Here is a 21,902-nt window from a genome sequence, read left to right as displayed (position 1 = left end):
ACGGCCGGCAGTCTCTCTTTCTACGGGAGCCACGTCCGGCAGTCTCTCTTTCTCTCTCTACGGGAGCCACGGCCGGCAGTCTCTCTCTCTACGGGAGCCACGGCCGGCAGTCTCTCTCTCTACGGGAGCCACGGCCGGCAGTCTCTCTCTCTACGGGAGCCACGGCCGGCAGTCTCTCTCTCTACGGGAGCCACGGCCGGCAGTCAGTCTCTCTCTCTACGGGAGCCACGGCCGGCAGTCTCTCTCTCTACGGGAGCCACGGCCGGCAGTCTCTCTCTACGGGAGCCACGGCCGGCAGTCTCTCTCTCTACGGGAGCCACGGCCGGCAGTCTCTCTCTCTACGGGAGCCACGGCCGGCAGTCTCTCTCTCTACGGGAGCCACGGCCGGCAGTCTCTCTCTCTACGGGAGCCACGGCCGGCAGTCTCTCTCTCTACGGGAGCCACGGCCGGCAGTCTCTCTCTCTCTGGGAGCCACGGCCGGCAGTCTCTCTCTCTCTGGGAGCCACGGCCGGCAGTCTCTCTCTCTCTGGGAGCCACGGCCGGCAGTCTCTCTCTCTCTGGGAGCCATGGCCGGCAGTCTCTCTCTCTCTGGGAGAGCCACGGCCGGCAGTCTCTCTCTCTCTGTGAGAGCCACGGCCGGCAGTCTCTCTCTCTCTCTGTGAGAGCCACGGCCGGCAGTCTCTCTCTCTGCGAAAGCCACGGCCGGCAGTCTCTCTCTCTGCGAAAGCCACGGCTGGCAGTCTCTCTCTCTCTCTCTGCGAGAGCCACGGCTGGCAGTCTCTCTCTCTCTCTGCGAGAGCCACGGCTGGCAGTCTCTCTCTCTCTCTGCGAGAGCCACGGCCGGCAGTCTCTCTCTCTCTCTGCGAGAGCCACGGCCGGCAGTCTCTCTCTCTCTCTGCGAGAGCCACGGCCGGCAGTCAGTCTCTCTCTGTGAGAGCCACGGCCGGCAGTCAGTCTCTCTCTGTGAGAGCCACGGCCGGCAGTCTCTCTCTCTCTGTGAGAGCCACGGCCGGCAGTCTCTCTCTCTGGGTGTAGTATGGTATGCCGGCTGCCGGGCTCCCGGCAACCAGCATACCGGCGCCGGGAGCCCGACCACCGGCATGGCGAGCGCAAATGAGCCCCTTGTGGGCTCGCTGCGCTCGCCACGCTGCGTGCATGGTAGCTCGCTATTTTATTCTCCCTCCAGGGGGTCGTGGACCCCCACGAGGGAGAAAAAGTGTCGGTATGCAGGCTGTCGGGATTCCGGCGCCGGAATCCCGTCAGTTGGCATACTGAAGACCACCCCTCTCTCTCTATAGGAGCCACGGCTGGCAGTCTCTCTCTCTCTCTATAGGAGCCACAGCCGGCAGTCTCTCTTTCTCTATAGGAGCCGCGGCCGGCAGTCTCTCTCTCTCTCTCTATAGCAGCCGCGGCCGGCAGTCCCTCTCTCTCTATAGGAGCCGCGGCCGGCAGTCCCTCTCTCTCTATAGGAGCCGCGGCCGGCAGTCCCTCTCTCTCTATAGGAGCCGCGGCCGGCAGTCTCTCTCTCTCTATAGGAGCCGCGGCCGGCAGTCTCTCTCTCTCTCTATAGGAGCCGCGGCCGGCAGTCTCTCTCTCTCTATAGGAGCCGCGGCCGGCAGTCTCTCTCTCTCTATAGGAGCCGCGGCCGGCAGTCTCTCTCTCTCTATAGGAGCCGCGGCCGGCAGTCTCTCTCTATAGGAGCCGCGGCCGGCAGTCTCTCTCTATAGGAGCCGCGGCCGGCAGTCTCTCTCTATAGGAGCCGCGGCCGGCAGCCTCTCTCTCTCTATAGGAGCCGCGGCCGGCAGTCTCTCTCTCTCTCTATAGGAGCCATGTCCGGCAGTCTCTCTCTCTATAGGAGCCATGGCCGGCAGTCTCTCTCTCTATAGGAGCCATGGCCAGCAGTCTCTCTCTATAGGAGCCATGGCCGGCAGTTTCTCTCTCTCTATAGGAACTCTGTACTATGGCCGGCAGTCTCTCTCTATAGGAGCCATGGCCGGCAGTCTCTCTCTATAGGAGCCATGGCCGGCAGTCTCTCTCTTTATAGGAGCTATGGCCGGCAGTCTCTCTCTTTATAGGAGCTATGGCCGGCAGTCTCTCTCTTTATAGGAGCTATGGCCGGCAGTCTCTCTCTTTATAGGAGCTATGGCCGGCAGTCTCTCTCTTTATAGGAGCTATGGCCGGCAGTCTCTCTCTTTATAGGAGCTATGGCCGGCAGTCTCTCTCTTTATAGGAGCTATGGCCGGCAGTCTCTCTCTTTATAGGAGCTATGGCCGGCAGTCTCTCTCTTTATAGGAGCTATGGCCGGCAGTCTCTCTCTTTATAGGAGCTATGGCCGGCAGTCTCTCTCTTTATAGGAGCTATGGCCGGCAGTCTCTCTCTTTATAGGAGCTATGGCCGGCAGTCTCTCTCTTTATAGGAGCTATGGCCGGCAGTCTCTCTCTTTATAGGAGCTATGGCCGGCAGTCTCCATCTATAGGAGCTATGGCCGGCAGTCTCTCTCTATAGGAGCCATGGCCGGCAGTCTCTCTCTATAGGAGCCATGGCCAGCAGTCTCTCTCTATAGGAGCCATGGCCAGCAGTCTCTCTCTATAGGAGCCATGGCCAGCAGTCTCTCTCTATAGGAGCCATGGCCAGCAGTCTCTCTCTATAGGAGCCATGGCCAGCAGTCTCTCTCTATAGGAGCCATGGCCGGCAGCCAGTCTATAGGTGCAGGTACCAGTTGATCGCAGCAGAGGAGCAGCCATGTACTATGAGCATCACCCAGCGTATGAGGAACACACAGGACACCAGCTGCAGTAGCCCCAGGCCCCCCAGCACTACCCCCGGGGCAGATACGCAGGCTGACAGCTCCTTACCTGCGGGTTACAGCAGCGCGGCTGCCCCTCCTCTCCCCGGCGGGCGGCGGCACAGGCAGGCGGACAGAGGGCGGTGCACCGTGCAGCCCGGGTGACACCGTTACTGCTACAATGTATCACTGATAACGTTCTAGAACGTTGGACCAGATCCCAGTGGAACGCAGAGCGCGGAAGCAGCGACGCGCGTGACGGACGCCGGGCTCAGCCAATGCGCGGGCAGTGACGTCACGGGGCGGGGCTTCCGCTGTGCACTCGGAGCGTGGTGGCTGCTGCTGCTGCTGCTGCTGCCTTGGAGCTGGCTTCCTTCCCTGGCAGCGGGGACGATATCATCGCTTCAGGTACAGGCCGATCAGATCGCACCGATGTTATGGCGCAGTCAGTGCACTGCTGCTGTGCAGGCCGGTGGGTGTCCCATGTAATAGCCCCAGCCCGGGTGTATGAGGCAGTACAGGAGCACCACCCTGCTGCATGCATGCCCTGACTTACCGACACAGTTATCCATCGCCTGATGTCGACTTAAAGTGGTCAGTCCCATCAGCTGCGACTTATCGCTGCAACGGCGTGGAAACGTCGGCAACAGCGTCGCAACTCGCCCTGGACTCGCAGATTTTCGTGCTCTGGAATCCCGGCATGGCTCTCACTTACCGGCATGTTTCATGTTTTGTAATATATCGCGAGCCCGACGGCAAGTGTGTGACCCCGATAAGTCTGCGAACAACGTATTGCACAGGCGTATTACGTCGGCTGTGCAGCGCTTCCGACGGCTGATATATCTGCAGCTACAGCGGCACATCGTGCCGTGTGTACGGGTGGTCAGCCGACCGTTCATGGTTGGTTCTATATCGCAGGGGCTGAAGGGACCTTGTGACGTATTGAGGGGAGGAGCTACGTCAGCAGGGGGAGGAGCTACGGGCGAACAGGGTACCCGAAAAGTACCCTCGCGGGCTCGCTTCGCTCGCCACGCTTCGGACACGGTGGCTCGCTCCGCTTCGCTCACCACCTAATTACTAAAGGTAATAGTTGGTGGCGTGGATAGTAGAGGAACTATCCCGCTGGCCTAGCTCCTCCCCCTTGCGTCGTAACTCCTCCCCCTTACGGAAAAGGTCCCTTAGCCCACTTGATTCTAGCATCTACCGACCGTTCATACCCTTGCTGCCCGGGGGGCTGACGTCACAGCTGGGCGGGCAAATTCAAATATCCGCGCAGTTGGGTGTCCTGACTGATACATTGAGCGTCCGATCGGGAAGTGTGTACACGTATGTTGATCGGCACGACAGCGGGTCCGCCGACGTGTAGGTCAGGTGTGTAACTAAGTAGTGTCGGGATCCCAGCGCCGACATACTGAGGTGACTGGTGACATAGCGGGAATTCAGTTCAGCGTGATGTGTGGCCATATATGCCAGGGCTGACATTGCAAGCTACGGCCGCTGCAACGTGCTGAACCAGGATATAATAATAAATGGCAGTGTTATAATAATAATATTTACGGGTTCTCTACAAGCCAGGAATTTATTCTAATGGCTGATAGGAAAGGGCCTAATTCAGACCTGATCGCAGCATAATTGTTCTCTAATGGGCAAAACCATGTGTACTGCAGGATGGGGGGCAGATGTAACATGTGCAGAGAGTTAGATTTGGGTGGGTTATATTGTTTCTGTGCAGGGTAAATACTGGCTGCTTTATTTTTACACTGCAATTTAGATTTCAGTTTAAACACACCCCACCCAAATCTAACTCTCTCTGCACGTTACATCTGCCCCACCTACAGTGCACATGGTTTTTGCCCATTAGAGAACAATTTTGCTGCTGCGATCAGGTCTGAATTAGGCCCAAAGTCTGTAATAATGGAGCGAACGGTTGGTATAATATGGTAGTCACCGTGGCTGCTTGGCGTATGGTATTTTAGGTCATAGGTTCTCAAATTCAATACGCAGGACCCCAAACAGTGCATGTTTTCCAGGTCTCCTCACAGAGTCACAAAGTGAAATAATTAGCTCCACTTTTGGATCTTTTAAAATGTGTCAGTGAGTAATGAGTGCACCTGTTCACCTGCTGGGGGATCTGGAAAACATGAGCTGTCTGGGGTCCTGAGGACCGAGTTTGAGAACCACTGTCTTGACCAATTATATGTGGGGGACAGTGGTTCCCAAGCTCTGTTCTCAAGGCACGCTACCATCCAGGTCTAAAGACTCTATACAATTATTAGACCAATTTGCTGGTAATCCGGGGATCCGCCTCATTTATTGCGTAGTGTGTAGCCATGAGCGTTTCACTGATAAAACACATCCACAAACGCATTCCTTCCATTATCCGATCGCTCGGTCTAGAGTAGACTGAAAATCTTGGCCTCAATTTCCAGATATTGGGGGTCATTCCGAGTTGTTCGCTCGTTATTTTTTTCTCGCAACGGAGCGGTTAGTCGCTAATGCGCATGCGCAATGTCCGCAGTGCGACTGCGCCAAGTGAATTTGCTATGTAGTTAGGTATTTTACTCACGGCATTACAAGGTTTTTTCTTCGTTCTGGTGATCGTAATGTGATTGACAGGAAGTGGGTGTTTCTGGGCGGAAACTGGCCGTTTTATGGGTGTGTGTGAAAAAACGCTACAGTTTCTGGGAAAAACGCGGGAGTGGCTGGAGAAACAGAGGAGTGTCTGGGCGAACGCTGGGTGTGTTTGTGACGTCAAACCAGGAACGACAAGCACTGAACTGATCGCAGATGCCGAGTAAGTCTGGAACTACTCAGAAACTGCTAAGAAGTGTCTATTCGCAATTCTGCTAATCTTTCGTTCGCAATTTTGATAAGCTAAGATTCACTCCCAGTAGGCGGCGGCTTAGCGTGTGCAAAGCTGCTAAAAGCAGCTTGCGATCGAACAACTCGGAATGACCCCCATTGAGCAGTGTGTGTGCATTCTCAGTAATCTGCCCAGATTTCCTATCACTCATCCTTGTCGGCGGACAAATATAAAATCCGTGTGGTGTGGCGGAAAATTGGTAGCTTCTAATACAGAATTGCACAATGTGTAGCACAGATATTGGGACTTTTGATATGCCGAAAAATCTCCCTGTTTGCCGTCCCGATCACAAAGGGGGTAATTCAGAGTTTATCGCAGCAGCAAATTTATTAGCTAATGGGCAAAACCATGGTGGTCATTCCGAGTTGTTCGCTAGCTGCATTCGTTCGCTGTGCAGCGATGAGGCAAAAAAACGGCACTTCTGTGTATACATTTCAGTCGCACTGGTGGCCGCAGAGTGATTGACATGAAGTGGGCGTTTCTGGGTGTCAACTGACTGTTTTCAGGGAGTGTTGGAAAAAACGCAGGCGTGGCTGGGCGAACGCAGGGCGTGTTTGTGACGTCAAAACAGGAACTGAACAGTCTGAAGTGATCGCAAGCGCTGAGTAGGTTTTGAGCTACTCTAAAACTGCACAAAAAAACTTTGTAGCCGCTCTGCGATCCTTTCGTTCGCACTTCTGCTAAGCTAAAATACACTCCCAGTGGGCGGCGGCATAGCGTTTGCACGGCTGCTAAAAACTGCTAGCGAGCGATCAACTCGGAATGACCACCCATGTGCACTGCAGGTGTGGCAGATATAACGTGCAGAGAGAGTTAGATTTGGGTGGGTTATTTTGTTTCTGTGCACGGTAAATACTGGCTGCTTTATTTTTACACTGCAATTTAGATTTCAGTTTGAACACACCCCACCCAAATCTAACTCTCTCTGCACATGTTACATCTGCCCCCCCTGCAGTGCACATGGTTTTGCCCAACTGCTAACAAATTTGCTGCTGGGATCAACTCTGAATTACCCCCCAAAGATCGGACATTGTGCACCTGGTAAGTTTGACTTCTTAGTAAAGTGGCCCATAGTTCCTGTCCCCTCACCACCTCCCCACTTGACCCTATCCCCTCCCGCCTCCTCCGCTACTACTCTCCTTCTGCTTGTTCCCATCTTTCCCACCTTCTCAATCTCTCCCTCTCATCAGGCACTGTCCCCTCTGCCTTCAAACATGCACTCATCTCTCCTATTCTTAAAAAACCTACCCCTGATCCAAACACTCTCTCCAACTACCGACTCATCTCTCTCCTCCCTTTTGCCTCCAAACTCCTTGAGCGTATTGTCTACAACCGCCTTACTTCCTTTCTTTCCTCACACTCACTGCTTGACCCATTCCAGTCTGGCTTCCGTCCTCTCTACTCCACTGAAACTGCCCTTACAAAAGTATGCAATGACCTCCATGCAGCCAAATCTAAGGGCCACTACTCTATACTTATTCTACTTGATCTCTCTGCTGCTTTTGACACTGTGGACCATCCTCTCCTACTGCAAATCCTTCACTCCATTGGTCTGCGTGACACTGCCCTCTCTTGGCTGTCTTCCTACCTCTCTGACCGTTCATTCTCTGTCTCCTCTCATGACTCCACCTCCCCCTCACTTCCACTAACTGTAGGGGTACCCCAAGGTTCTGTCCTTGGTCCTCTTCTCTTCTCTCTATACATCCTCACTAGGTAAGCTCATTAGTTCTTTTGGTTTCCAATATCATCTCTATGCTGACACCCAAATCTATCTTTCCTCTCCAGACCTCTCCCCTACTCTCCTCACTCGTATCTCCAACTGTCTCTGCTACCTCTTCCTGGATGTCCCAGCGCTTTCTTACACTTAACATGTCTAAGACAGAGCTGATCATCTTCCCTCCCTCCCGCATAACCTCACCTCCTACAATCTCATTATCTATTGATGGCATTGGCACTACTATCTCCTCTAGCCCCCAAGTGCGCTGTCTTGGAGTAATCCTTGACTTCTCCCTCTCCTTCAAACCACACATTCAGCACCTCTCACAAACCTGACGTTTTCATCTAAAAAATATTTCCAGGATCAGACCCTTTCTGACCCAGGATGCTACTAAGACTCTTATCCACTCACTGGTCATCTCCAGACTGGACTACTGTAATCTCCTCCTGACTGGCATTCCTGACAAACACCTCTCTCCACTCCAATCTATCCTCAATGCTGCTGCCCGGCTCATCTTCCTCACCAAACGCACTACGTCCACCTCTCCTCTCTTACTAGACCTTCACTGGCTCCCCTTCCCTTTCAGAATCCATTTCAAGCTTCTCACACTCGCTTACAAAGCCCTCACCCACTCCTCTCCCATTTACATCTCTGACCTTATCTCCCTTTACACTCCCACCCGTCCTCTTCGCTCTGCTAACGCACGCCAACTCTCCTGCCTACGGATTACTTCCTCCCACTCCTACCTCCAAGATTTTTCACGTGCTGCACCACTTCTTTGGAATTCCCTACCTCTCCCCCTCAGACTCTCCACCTCTCTACAAAACTTCAAACGGGCTCTCAAGATCCACTTCTTCACCAAACCCAGCCAAATCTCATCCTAACCCTCTGTTCCACGTTCTCTATGTACCCCATCTGTGTCACCCCTGTCTGTCTACCCCTCCCCCTTAGATTGTAAGCTCTCACGAGCAGGGCCCTCTTCCCTCATGTGCTTATCCTTTCTTACTTTAATAATCTTCAACTGCATCAACTCCAGCAGTCTTCTGCCACCTAATACTTATTCCAGTGTCATCTGCTGATGTAACTATGTTTCTTTACCCTGTACTTGTCCTATACTGTCATCAACTGTAAGGTGCTGTTCTCCTGTTTGATTATTTATGTACTCTGTAATTGGGCGCTGTAGAACCCTTGTGGCGCCATATAAATAAAGGATAATAATAATAATAGTGGGAATTTAGGGGTAAAAGTATTAAACTTTCTAAAGAGTGGAGAAGTTGCCCATTGCTACCAGTCAGCTTTTAGGTACCATCTTATCAAGTTCTTTCTATAAAATGATAGGTAGAAGCTGGTTGCTATCGGCAACTCCCCTCCACTTGTTCTCTTTAACAGGGCTGATAAAGGTGCAGGGTGCTAGGATGGCCACTAGAAGTTATAGAGCAGGTCTGGACAACCTGTGTCCCTCCAAGTGTCATAAAACTACATGTCACACCGTACCCTGCCACTGTCCTCAATAATCTATCTGCCAAAGCATGCTGGGATTTGTAGTCTCACAATACAGCACACTGTGCAGGCCTGATATAAAGGGTTCTAGGGCTCCAGCACAGCTTTGGTATGTATAAGTTGCTATTATACGTTCTTCTTTGGCGCCTGTTTTCATGAGCCATCTACTAGCGCTGGGTTTGCTGTTGTGTGAACGCACCAAGTGACCACAGTCGCAGGTGTCATGGATACCAGTATGGCGATGAATGGTTGGTGTGCACAGCTGTTAATAATAATAAAATCATCTTTATGACAGCGCGGCATTGCAGTTATAACTGGCTGCTTGCTCATTACGTGTTTCCTTACCAACTGCAGCGCACGCCATTGCGTTCTAGACTGATTGCTCCGCTGTTATTGGGTAGCACTGCACTTACAGGTGTGTAAAAGGTGACCCCACTCCTGTTCAGGACATCTTAGCCCCTAATTCAGACCTGATCGCTAGCAGGCGATTTTTGCAGCGCTGCGATCAGATAGTCGCCACCTACAGGGGGAGTGTATTTTAGCTGTGCAAGTGTGCGAACGCATGTGTAGCCGAGCTGTACAAACAGATCTTGTGCAGTCTCTGCGCTGCCCAGGACTTACTCAGCCGCTGCGATCACATCAGCCTGTCCGGGACCGGAATTGACGTCAGACACCCGCCCTGCAAACGCATGGACACGCCTGCGTTTCTCCAACCATTCCCTGAAAACGGTCAGTTGACACCCACTGTGACCCACAAACGCCTTCTTCCTGTCAATCTGCTTGCGATCGCCCCGTGCGAAGCGCCTGCGCATTGCGGTGCATGTGAAGTTTGTGCCTGATCGCCCGCTGTGCGAAAACGCACAGCAGCGATCAGATCTGAATTACCCCCTTAGTGAAGACTGACACATCGGATCTCTGTCGCCCATTGTACTTTGTCTAACGTCCTAAGTGGATGCTGGGGACTCCGTAAGGACCATGGGGATTAGCGGCTCCGCAGGAGACTGGGCACAACTATAAAGAAAGCTTTTAGTCTACTGGTGTGCACTGGCTCCTCCCACTAAGACCCTCCTCCAGACTTCAGTTAGAATCTTGTGCCCGGCTGAGCTGGATGCACACTAGAGGCTCTCCTGAGCTCCTAGAAAGAAAGTATATTTAGGTTTTTTATTTTCAGTGAGATCTGCTGGCAACAGACTCACTGCAGCGAGGGACTAAGGGGAGAAGAAGCGAACCTACCTAACAGGTGGTAGTTTGGGCTTCTTAGGCTACTGGACACCATTAGCTCCAGAGGGATCGACCGCAGGACCCGACCTTGGTGTTCGTTCCCGGAGCCGCGCCGCCGTCCCCCTTACAGAGCCAGAAGCACGAAGAAGGTCCGGAAAATCGGCGGCAGAAGACTTCGGTCTTCACCAAGGTAGCGCACAGCACTGCAGCTGTGCGCCATTGCTCCTCATGTACACCTCACACTTCGGTCACTGATGGGTGCAGGGCGCTGGGGGGGGGCGCCCTGAGGGCAATAAATAACACCTTGGCTGGCAAAATATACATCATATATAGTCCCAGAGGCTATATAGATGTAAAATTACCCCTGTCAGTTTCACAGAAAAAGCGGGAGAAAGTCCGCCGAAAAGGGGGCGGGGCTTCTCCCTCAGCACACTGGCGCCATTTTCCCCTCACAGTTCCGCTGGAAGGAAGCTCCCTGACTCTCCCCTGCAGTCTGAGAATACTACAGAAGGGTAAAAAAGAGAGGGGGGGCACTAAATTTAGGCGCAGTATAGATATATATATAAGTAATATATATAAAAAAGCAGCTATAGGGAAAACACTCATTGATAGTGGGATCCCAGTGTTATATAGCGCTCTGGTGTGTGCTGGCATACTCTCTCTCTGTCTCCCCAAAGGGCTTTGTGGGGTCCTGTCCTCTGTCAGAGCATTCCCTGTGTGTTTGCGGTGTGTCGGTACGGCTGTGTCGACATGTTTGATGAGGAGGCTTATGTGGAGGCGGAGCAGATGCCTGTAAATGTGATGTCACCCCCTGCGGGGTCGACACCTGAGTGGATGGTGCTGTGGAAGGAATTACGTGATAGTGTCGACTCCTTACATAAAAGGTTTGACGACATACCTAATGTGGGACAGCCGGCTTCTCAGCCTGTGCCTGCCCAGGCGTCTCAAAAACCATCAGGGGCTCTGAAACGCCCGCTACCTCAGATGGTTGACACAGATGTCGACACGGATACTGACTCCAGTGTCGACGACGATGAGACTAATGTAACTTCCAGTAGGGCCACACGTTACATGATTGAGGCAATGAAAAATGTGTTGCACATTTCTGATGTTACCCCGGTACCACAAAAAAGGGTATAATGTTTGGAGAGAAAAAACTACCAGTAGCTTTTCCTCCGTCTGAAGAGTTAAATGAAGTGTGTGAAGAAGCGTGGGCTTCCCCTGATAAAAAGATGGTAATTTCTAAGAGGTTACTAATGGCGTACCCTTTCCCGCCAGAGGATAGGTCACGCTGGGAAACATCCCCTAGGGTGGATAAAGTGCTCACACGCTTGTCGAAGAAGGTGGCACTACCGTCTCCGGATACGGCCGCCCTGAAGGAATCTGCTGATAGAAAGCAGGAGGCTATCCTGAAATCTATATATACACACACAGGTGTGATACTGAGACCGGCTATAGCTTCAGCCTGGCTGTGCAGCGCTGCTGCGGCGTGGTCAGATTCCCTGTCAGAAAATATAGATACCCTAGACAGGGACACTATTTTGCTAAACGTAGAGCATATAAAAGACGCACTCTTATACATGAGGGATGCACAGAGGGATATTTGCCGGCTGGCATCCAAAATTAGTGCAATGTCCATTTCTGCCAGGAGAGGGTTATGGACTCGGCAGTGGACAGGTGATGCAGATTCCGAACGACACATGGAAGTTCTGCCTTATAAGGGTGAGGAATTGTTCGGGGATGGTCTCTCGGACCTCGTTTCCACAGCAACAGCTGGGAAGTCTACATTTTTACCCCATGTTCCCTCACAACCAAAGAAAGCACCGTATTATCAGGTACAGTCCTTTCGGCCCAATAGGGGCAAGCGGGTTAAAGGCGCGTCCTTTCTGCCCAGAGGCAGAGGTAGAGGGAAAAAGCTGCAGCATACAGCCAGTTCCCAGGAGCAAAAGTCCTCCCCCGCTTCCTCTAAGTCCACAGCATGACGCTGGGGCTCCACAGGCGGAGCCAGGTACGGTGGGGGCCCGTCTCAAAAATTTCAGCAATCAGTGGGCTCGCTCACGGGTGGATCCTTGGATCCTTCAAATAGTATCTCAGGGGTACAAACTGGAATTCGAGACGTCCCCCCCCCCCGCCGTTTCCTCAAATCTGCCTTGCCAACCACTCCCTCAGGCAGGGAGGCAGTGTTACAGGCAATTCAAAAGCTGTATTCACAACAAGTGATAGTAAAGGTGACCCTACTTCAACAAGGAAGGGGTTACTATTCCACAATGTTTGTGGTACCGAAACCGGACGGTTCGGTGAGACCCATTTTAAATTTGAAATCCTTGAACACATATATAAAAAAAATTCAAGTTCAAGATGGAATCGCTCAGGGCGGTTATTGCAAGCCTGGACGAGGGAGATTACATGGTATCGCTGGACATCAAGGATGCTTACCTACATGTCCCCATTTACCATCCTCACCAGTAGTACCTCAGGTTTGTGGTACAAGATTGTCATTACCAATTCCAGACGTTGCCGTTCGGGTTCTACACGGCTCCGAGGGTCTTTACCAAGGTAATGGCGGAAATGATGATACTCCTTCGAAGAAAGGGAGTTTTAATTATCCCGTACTTGGACGATCTCCTGATAAAGGCGAGGTCCAGAGAGCAGTTGTTGGTAGGGGTAGCACTATCTCAGGAAGTGCTACAACAGCACGGCTGGATTCTAAACATTCCAAAGTCACAGCTGGTCCCTACGACACGCCTGCTGTTCCTAGGGATGGTTCTGGACACAGAACAGAGAAAAGTGTTTCTCCCGGAGGAGAAGGCCAAGGAGCTGTCATCTCTAGTCAGAGGCCTCCTAAAACCAAAGCAGGTGTCGGTGCATCACTGCACGCGGATCCTGGGAAAAATGGTAGCTTCCTACGAAGCGATTCCATTCGGCAGGTTTCATGCAAGAACCTTTCAGTGGGACCTGTTGGACAAGTGGTCCGGATCGCATCTTCAGATGCATCGTCTGATAACCCTGTCTCCAAGGACAAGGGTGTCTCTGCTGTGGTGGCTGCAGTGTGCTCATCTTCAAGAGGGCCGCAGATTCGGCATACAGGACTGGGTCCTGGTGACCACGGATGCCAGCCTTCGAGGCTGGGGAGCAGTCACACAGGGAAGAAACTTCCAAGGACTATGGTCAAGTCAGGAGACTTCCCTGCACATAAATATTCTGGAACTAAGGGCCATTTACAATGCCCTAAGTCAGGCAAAACCCCTGCTTCAAAACCAGCCGGTACTGATCCAGTCAGACAACATCACGGCGGTCGCCCATGTAAATCGACAGGGCGGCACGAGAAGCAGGACGGCGATGGCAGAAGCCACAAGGATTCTCCGATGGGCGGAAAATCACGTGTTAGCACTGTCAGCAGTGTTCATTCCGGGAGTGGACAACTGGGAAGCAGACTTCCTCAGCAGGCACGACCTCCACCCGGGAGAGTGGGGACTTCATCCAGAAGTCTTTCAAATGATTGTAAACCAGTGGGAAAAACCACAGGTGGACATGATGGCGTCCCGCCTAAACAAAAAGCTAGAAAAATATTGCGCCAGGTCGAGAGACCCGCAGGCGATAGCTGTGGACGCTCTGGTAACCCCGTGGGTGTACCGATCGGTTTATGTGTTCCCTCCTCTTCCTCTCATACCAAAGGTACTGAGGATAATAAGGAGAAGAGGAGTAAGAACTATACTCAATTCCGGAGGAAGTCATTCCTACGCTGATAAAAGCTAGGAAAGAAGTAACCGCGAACCATTATCACCGCATATGGCGAAAATATGTTGCGTGGTGTGAGGCCAGGAAGGCCCCAACGGAAGAATTTCAGCTGGGCCGGTTCCTGCACTTCCTACAGTCAGGGGTGACTATGGGCCTAAAATTGGGTTCCATTAAGGTCCAGATTTCGGCTCTATTGATTTTCTTCCAGAGAGAATTGGCTTCACTACCTGAAGTTCAGACTTTTGTTAAGGGAGTGCTACATATTCAGCCCCCTTTTGTGCTCCAGTGGCACCTTGGGATCTCAACGTGGTGTTGGATTTCCTAAAGTCACATTGGTTTGAGCCACTGAAAACCGTGGATTTGAAATATCTCACGTGGAAAGTGGTCATGTTATTGGCTTTGGCTTCGGCCAGGCGTGTTTCAGAATTGGCGGCTTTGTCATGTAAAAGCCCTTATCTGATATTCCATATGGATAGGGCAGAATTGAGGACTCGTCCCCAGTTTCTCCCCAAAGTGGTGTCAGCTTTTCATCTGAACCAACCTATCGTGGTGCCTGCGGCTACAAATGACTTGGAGGCTTCCAAGTTGTTGGATGTAGTCAGGGCCCTGAAAATTTATGTTTCCAGGACAGCTGGAGTCAGAAAGACTGACTCGCTCTTTATCCTGTATGCGCCCAACAAGTTGGGTGCACCTGCTTCAAAGCAGACTATTGCTCGCTGGATCTGTAGTACGATTCAGCTTGCACATTCTGCGGCTGGACTGCCGCATCCTAAATCAGTAAAAGCCCATTCCACGAGGAAAGTGGTCTCTTCTTGGGCGGCTGCCCGAGGGGTCTCGGCTCTTCAACTTTGCCGAGCTGCAACTTGGTCAGGGGCAAACACGTTTGCAAAATTCTACAAATTTGATACCCTGGCTGAGGAGGACCTTGAGTTCTCTCATTCGGTGCTGCAGAGTCATCCGCACTCTCCCGCCCGTTTGGGAGCTTTGGTATAATCCCCATGGTCCTTACGGAGTCCCCAGCATCCACTTAGGACGTTAGAGAAAATAAGAATTTACTCACCGGTAATTCTATTTCTCATAGTCCGTAGTGGATGCTGGGCGCCCATCCCAAGTGCGGATTGTCTGCAATACTTGTATATAGTTATTGCTTAACTAAAGGGTTATTGTTGAGCTATCTGTTGAGAGGCTCAGTTGTTATCATGCTGTTAACTGGGTATTGTATCACGAGTTATACGGTGTGATTGGTGTGGCTGGTATGAGTCTTACCCGGGATTCAAAATCCTTCCTAATTGTGTCAGCTCTTCCGGGCACAGTATCCTAACTGAGGTCTGGAGGAGGGTCTTAGTGGGAGGAGCCAGTGCACACCAGTAGTCTAAAAGCTTTCTTTATAGTTGTGCCCGGTCTCCTGCGGAGCCGCTAATCCCCATGGTCCTTACGGAGTCCCCAGCATCCACTACGGACTATGAGAAATAGAATTACCGGTGAGTATATTCTTATTTTCTATAATATTACCAGTCTTTGCTGGTCCAAAGCTCATCTAGTTTTTAATTTATTAGCGTGTGAACATTCTGACATTTTGTGACATTTAAAAAAGAAAAAAAAAAGTTTGAGAAAGTTGCCAAATTCATTTTTATGCAAATTCTCAGTATAACATATGCTGTAAAATTGTGATCTTATATTTCTAGAATAATTTTATTTATTGCAAAATTCCAAAATGTTCATATCTGTGTCTGTCGCGTACACGGAGGGCCTAATTTAGATTTGTTCGGAAATTGTACAGCCACAGGCAAGTGGTTGTGCAGTTCCGTGCAGTTAAAATGCGAAAGCATCAGGAGGCGTCTCTAGGAGATGGACTTCTGCATGCATCTGCGAGATCCCAGCATCAAATTAGTGGGGGTAGTAGGTACCTACCTACAGTATATTTTCTCCATTGCACTATGGTCCGTGAATCACATGTTTATGTGCAGCAGAGCTGATACACGGAGAGAGGAAAAGCGTCTGTTCTCCCTACATCTGTGGTGTGACGGCTGGGAACAGAAGCTGTGTATAGATGTGGGATCTTTGGTATATGCTGTCAGCCTTTAATCCACTAAAACAGATCATGGAATATAGGGCACGGGTAATCCTAACAGATGCCGCCCTGGCGGCCGCTCGTCATTTCCAAATCCAGATGTAGCTGTCAGACAGGACATTACAGAACAGGGGTCAGGGAACTTTCTTACCTTTTGTCCCAAAATATATTTAGATACGCCGAGGTTACCCCCTTGATTTGAAAGGAAGGAAATAATATTTCTCTATCGTCCTAGTGGATGCTGGGGTTCCTGAAAGGACCATGGGGAATAGCGGCTCCGCAGGAGACAGGGCACAAAAAGTAAAGCTCTAGGATCAGGTGGTGTGCACTGGCTCCTCCCCCTATGACCCTCCCCCAAGCCAGTTAGATTTTTGTGCCCGGCCGAGAAGGGTGCAATCTAGGTGGCTCTCCTAAAGAGCTGCTTAGGAAAGTTTAGCTTAGGTTTTTTATTTTACAGTGAGTCCTGCTGGCAACAGGATCACTGCAACGAGGGACTTAGGGGAAAAGAAGTGAACTCACCTGCGTGCAGGATGGATTGGCTTCTTGGCTACTGGACATCAGCTCCAGAGGGACGATCACAGGTACAGCCTGGATGGTCACCGGAGCCTTGCCGCCGGCCCCCTTGCAGATGCTGAAGTAAGAAGAGGTCCAGAATCGGCGGCAGAAGACTCCTCAGTCTTCTAAAGGTAGCGCACAGCACTGCAGCTGTGCGCCATTTTCCTCTCAGCACACTTCACACGGCAGTCACTGAGGGTGCAGGGCGCTGGGAGGGGGGCGCCCTGGGAGGCAAATGAATACCTATTTTGGCTAAAAATACCTCACATATAGCCTCCGGAGGCTATATGGAGATATTTAACCCCTGCCAGAATCCGTTAAGAGCGGGAGACGAGGCCGCCGAAAAAGAGGCGGGGCCTATCTCCTCAGCACACAGCGCCATTTTCCCTCACAGAAAGGCTGGAGGGAAGGCTCCCAGGCTCTCCCCTGCACTGCACTACAGAAACAGGGTTAAAACAGAGAGGGGGGGCACTAATTTGGCGATATGCTTATATATATATTAAGATGCTGTGGCCGGAGAGCCCCAGCCACGAGGCAAATGGCCGCCTGCGGCACTGAAGGGGTTAATCCCTAGTGCCCGGCGCCATTTGCAAAGACAAAGGGGCGCTTGGCGCCAAATTTGAATTGTATTGGGCGCTAGGCGCCGTGTTGTAAAAAATGTTTACAGAATGTATTTTAAAATGTGCCGTGGTCCCGGACCCCTCCGGAGACCACGGCAGGGAGAACAGCCCCCGGCGCGCTCAGCAGAGTGTGCGCGCCGGGGGAGAGGAGGCAGCCTCCGCTCCCGGCAGCGGTCAGTGTAGCCCCGGGCGCCCTGGAGTGTGCGCGCCGGGGAGAAGGGTGAGCGCTGCGGCTGGGAGCTCGGCTCCCGCTGCAGTGCTCTATGTGAGAGCCGCCGCTGGGGGCCGGGAGCTCTGCTCCCAGCGCCTCAGCACAGCACGGGTGGCCAGCCGCAGCAGCCGGGACGGACGTCCCGGGCTGCTAGGCGGCGAGGGGGGTGCGCTGCAGCCCGGCTCCCCGCCGGACGCTGCAGCGAGGCCAACAGACAGGCGCCGCTCATGGGGGACCGGGCTAGCCGGCTCCCTAGCGGCGTGGGCACATTAGGCGGGCCAGCAGGATGGTGAGCGCTGGGGTCCGGGAGCTACGCTCCCGGCGCCTCAGCGCTGAAACAAGCCAGGGTCACGGCGGCCGGGACAAGTGTCCCGGTCCGCCGGGCTTATGGTACAGGGGGGTGCGCCGCTGCGTGCGGCGAGGCCACTGATTAGTGCCACCCTGGGGGGACAGGGAGAGCCAGCTCCCTGGAACCCCAGAGGCAGAAAAGCAGGCTGGAGGATGGGGGAAGCCAGCCCCATACCTCCAGCACACAGAGAGCCCTCGCAGCCAGGCTGCAGGGCTAGGGAAGGCACTGCAGTGCCTGAGTATGTAGAGCCTGTGCAGGGCACAGGCTCAGTGTATATTTAACAAAGGGAAATGTACAGTGTGATTCAAAAATGTAATGTATTTAAAGATAAAATGCACTTACTTGATTGTGTGTCCCAGGAGGGGGGAATCCATAGCTGTGCAGGCTGATGGATTCTCCCAGACCTTTTCCCTAAAAACGGAATGCATTCCCATCCAGCCTCACAGTTCCAATAGGGACAGGGAGAAAGAGAAGCAGCTCAGCTATAGAACAAGCTGAGGGGTTTCTTGGAGCTCCATGGAGATCAGCCGTAGTGAACCAGAGACCTGGACCGGGGAGCCAGGCTGCCCAGCTCTGGAGCCCAAATCCAGGCTGCAGGCAGTGAGAGGGGTCCCGGGCAGGTTTCTGGAAGTCAGTTTAGGAGGGAAAAACTTCCCCCCAGCCAGACTGAACGGCACCGTGGGAGTAGCCTGCTCTCCCAGATGGGAGAGACAAAGGAGACCGGCCACTCCCCACTGTCCATTGGGGACAATGTTAGGTGTGCATGAGTCCAGAGCATGCACAGCTCATGGGTAAACATTGATTGGTTGTACACCACAGGGCGGGCTTACCCCCCTGTGGTAGAGGGTCTTGGAGAGGGATAAAAGGAGGGCAGTTGGCCCATAGGATTGTGTATTGTAACATCTTCTTCTGCTGAAAAGATCTTGATTGTATGCCGTTGCCCCTAGCAATAGGGAGGAGCCTTTTTAAAGGTTATTTGAGCAATAAACACCTTTGCCTCAAGAAGACTGCTTCATCTTGTGACCAACAGGGTTAGGCCAAACCTAGCCCCGTTCTCCGGCTGTCCAGGGAAGCACCTGACGTCTCCAAGCTCCGCCTTCCGCCAGCTACCGGTAGAGGCCTAGCAAGTGGCTAGTGGGGATTCGTCGACACCACACAGGTGTGGTAAAGCAGTGCGTCGGCACATACAGAGCAGAACCGTGGTTCCAAACGCCACGGCAGGTTAGGAGTTTGGTGGTGGCAGCGAGAACCCGCCCACAGCGCAGTGGGTGGAGTCAGTAACAGGCGGTTACTGACGGTAAGCGGGAATCCCCTATGTGGTCAGGCCTCGTGCGGCTTGACCTTCCATTCTGTGCGCAGTCAACGGGACGCGGAAGCTGCGAGTGCTTTTGTACGGTATCGTCCTGTCACAGAAATTGGTGGCATAGTGGTGGGATAATCCCAGGCGGCTTTTCATCACCCGATTGCAGAAGCCGAGTTACTCAGGAGAGGAGTAACTGCAGCGCAGGAGGACGCACAAGATGGCGGAATTCAGCGGAATGTCCAAGGAGGATCTGGAGATCGTATGCCAGGGGAAGGGTGTGGAAATCCCTTCCAACGCGTCCAGGAGCGTCATGCAGGCGGCGCTCAGGAGCTGGGAGGAGTCTCATCGGGCGGAGGTGGAAAGCACTGACGGCGTCAGCATCGCAGAGGACGGCCCAACAGTGGACCTTCGTAAGGAACCGGTGAGAACCACAAGCCCCGCCCTCTCTCACAGCAGCAATGTTTCCCAGCAATCCCTAGCAGGGCCAGGATCCCAACGTCCCAGGGGGGGCGGCCCGGATACCCTAGCAGATCGGCTAGCGGAATTGGGGGAAAGGGCAACGGAGCAAGAGCGCTTGATCATCATCCAGATGTGGCGTGATGAGCGGGCACCACAGGCCGTGGTACCCCGGGAGCCGTTGTCAGCTGTTGTACACAGATCAGGACGTATACAGTTTGCCAAGTTTGCAGACAGTGATGGGGACATTGATGGACATTTACAAGTTTTTGAAAGGACTTGCAAACTACACGATCTACCCAAGTCAGAGTGGGTGAGACACCTTGTGCCCACTCTGCATGGAGAGGCCTTGGAGGCCTATCGAGGAGTGGCGACGGAGGACTGTGGGAACTACGACGAAGTCGCGAAGGCCCTCCTCCAGCGATTCTTCATCACTCCAGAGTCTTACAGGAAGAAGTTCAGAGACTTGCCCAAGAATCCTAGCAGCACCCATGAGCAGTTCGCCACCCAGCTGCGGCAGTACGTGGTGAAGTGGGTGAAGGATTCGGAAGCCACTACATGGGACGCACTGATCGACCTGATCTGCAGGGAGCAGTTCTACCGCCGGTGCGCCCAAGAAGTGAAGGAGTGGGTGCTAGATCGGGAGCCACCCAGCTTAAAGATGGCTGCCCAATTAGCCGACAAGTATGTGGCAATTCGGCCACGGGGGCAGAAGCGCCCCGCCAGCAGCCAGCTCCAACAGACTGTACCACCAAGGGGACCACCCTCTTCAGCTCATCAACCCCAAAGACAAGCATCTTCCAACCCGGGTGCTCTTGGCCAGCAACCGCACCGCAGCGTCCCTGCCACTGATCAGAGATCATCGGTGCCACGACTGGAGAAGAAGTGCTACGGCTGTGGGAAAATCGGACATCTGAGGATGAACTGTCCTGCATCCCAAGCACCCCAGACTCGTGCCCCAAATCCGAGTGCTGGAGCCCGGATCGCTTGTTTGACGAGAGGAGATGAGCCTACAGAGACTGTTCCCCCTCCAGTCAGTCCGATGGAGTGTGGCGAGAGACAGGTGCACTCTGCGGAGAGAGTCACCTGCATGGCCAAACAGCCCCTACACAACATGTGGAGGCACCTGCAGCCAGTCCACGTGGGACCCCTGCAGGGAGAAGGCCTAAGAGACTCTGGGGCCTCAATCACTGTGGTGAGCCCCCACCTTATAGATCCTGCTGCAGTATTGCAGGGTCGCACTGCCACGATCACCCTGGCAGAAGGAACAGAAAAAGCGGTTCCCATGGCAAGAGTCTACCTGGACTGGGGAGCTGGACCCGAGTTGCGAGAAGTTGCCGTCATGGATGGTCTCCCAACTGATGTGGTCCTAGGAAATGATCTGGGTGGTGGGATCGTCACTACGTTTGTTGGCGCCATTCCCCGGAGTCAAGTTCCAAACCCACCGTTGACATCAGCTACTCCAGCACAGCCCAGCCCAGAGGAAAAGACTACAGCTGCTAGACAACTGCCAGCACAGCCAACCACAGCATCAACCAGCCCAGAGGAAAAGATCACAGCGGCTAGATCAGTACATCGACCCCGCATGCCTTTTGCCTCTGGTATGCCCACGTCCCCTAGCAACGCAGAGGATGTCGGTTCCAGCTCGTTTGATCCTGTGGGGGTGCCCAATGATGTTCCTGACCCAAGTGGTTTGCCAACTCCGGCGGTGAGTATGAGAAACCACACTGACTTTTCCATGACTGACCCCTACCAGACTGACCCTAGTAGTCCCCACCTAGATCCCCCTGTAGTGTGTCCCAATTTAGGAGAGATTGAGGGCCGCAGGCAGGAGTTTAGGGAGGCTCAACTCTCTGACCCATCCCTGAAAGGCATGAGGCGCCACTCTGGCAGCGGCCTTGACAGGGTTGGGGCAGGAAGTTTGACCGGGCGGGAAGGGTTAAGGTACAGGGTAGCCAGGAAAGTGGGAGGGGATAGACCAGATAGGGAATGTGTCCAACTGGTCCCCTCAGGGAACGTTCCTGCGCAACCGGTGTCGGTTGCCAGCGAAACCCCTTTGGACAGTAACCCGGAGACAGACCGTACCCTGAAGTGCCTGACACAGAGCTTACCCTGGTCTGGAATGTCGGATGACGCCCAGACCACATGTAAGGCTGGTGCCATGCGTTGGCAACAGGGGCACTCCAGCGGTTGTGTTGTCTCTGGGCCTCTGCCCATAGGAGAACCCTTGCAGCAAGTTGCTGTGGACATAGCAGGTCCCCTGCCTGTGCGCAGTAGATCGGGGAAGACACGCAGCCTCCCTGTAGTGGATTCCACACAGGATCCAGAGGCTGGTGGTCTGGCCGCCATCACTGAGGCACAGGTAGCGGACGAGGAGGAAGGAGTAGGCCTAGGTGACAGGGTAGGTTTCCCGAGTCATAGGTCGACGAAGGAGGATTGGAGGGCAGGTCTGACAGTTAGGGCAGACAGTTGCCCGATAGGTATGACGGAGGTGCAGTGCCTGGGGCACCATG

The 21,902-nt window shown here is 53.2% G+C and overlaps 2 protein-coding genes across 3 annotated transcripts in view; one reads left to right on the top strand and one right to left on the bottom strand.

Moving 5' to 3' along the window:
• Positions 1 to 3,660, bottom strand: part of ORMDL1 (ORMDL sphingolipid biosynthesis regulator 1) — a 36,544-nt gene extending 32,884 nt beyond the window's left edge. Inside the window, exon 1 of one of the 2 annotated variants that reach the window (XM_063932752.1) lies at positions 3,501 to 3,660. The gene's annotated coding sequence lies outside the window, so the exon portion shown is untranslated. Of the gene's footprint in view, positions 1 to 2,855; positions 3,037 to 3,500 lie in introns of those variants that run through there. The other variant, XM_063932751.1, reaches the window with a different exon arrangement.
• A 185-nt stretch (positions 3,661 to 3,845) lies between these two features.
• The window catches only part of PMS1 (PMS1 homolog 1, mismatch repair system component), a 228,726-nt gene continuing 210,669 nt past the window's right edge, over positions 3,846 to 21,902 (top strand). The window contains 1 exon segment of the mRNA XM_063932749.1: positions 3,846 to 3,868. The gene's annotated coding sequence lies outside the window, so the exon portion shown is untranslated.

The sequence above is a fragment of the Pseudophryne corroboree genome, chromosome 7 (genome assembly GCF_028390025.1).
Source record: "Pseudophryne corroboree isolate aPseCor3 chromosome 7, aPseCor3.hap2, whole genome shotgun sequence".
Taxonomy (NCBI): domain Eukaryota; kingdom Metazoa; phylum Chordata; class Amphibia; order Anura; family Myobatrachidae; genus Pseudophryne; species Pseudophryne corroboree.
Note: the sequence above shows the minus strand (reverse complement) of the source record. Positions and strands in the feature narration are given on the sequence as shown.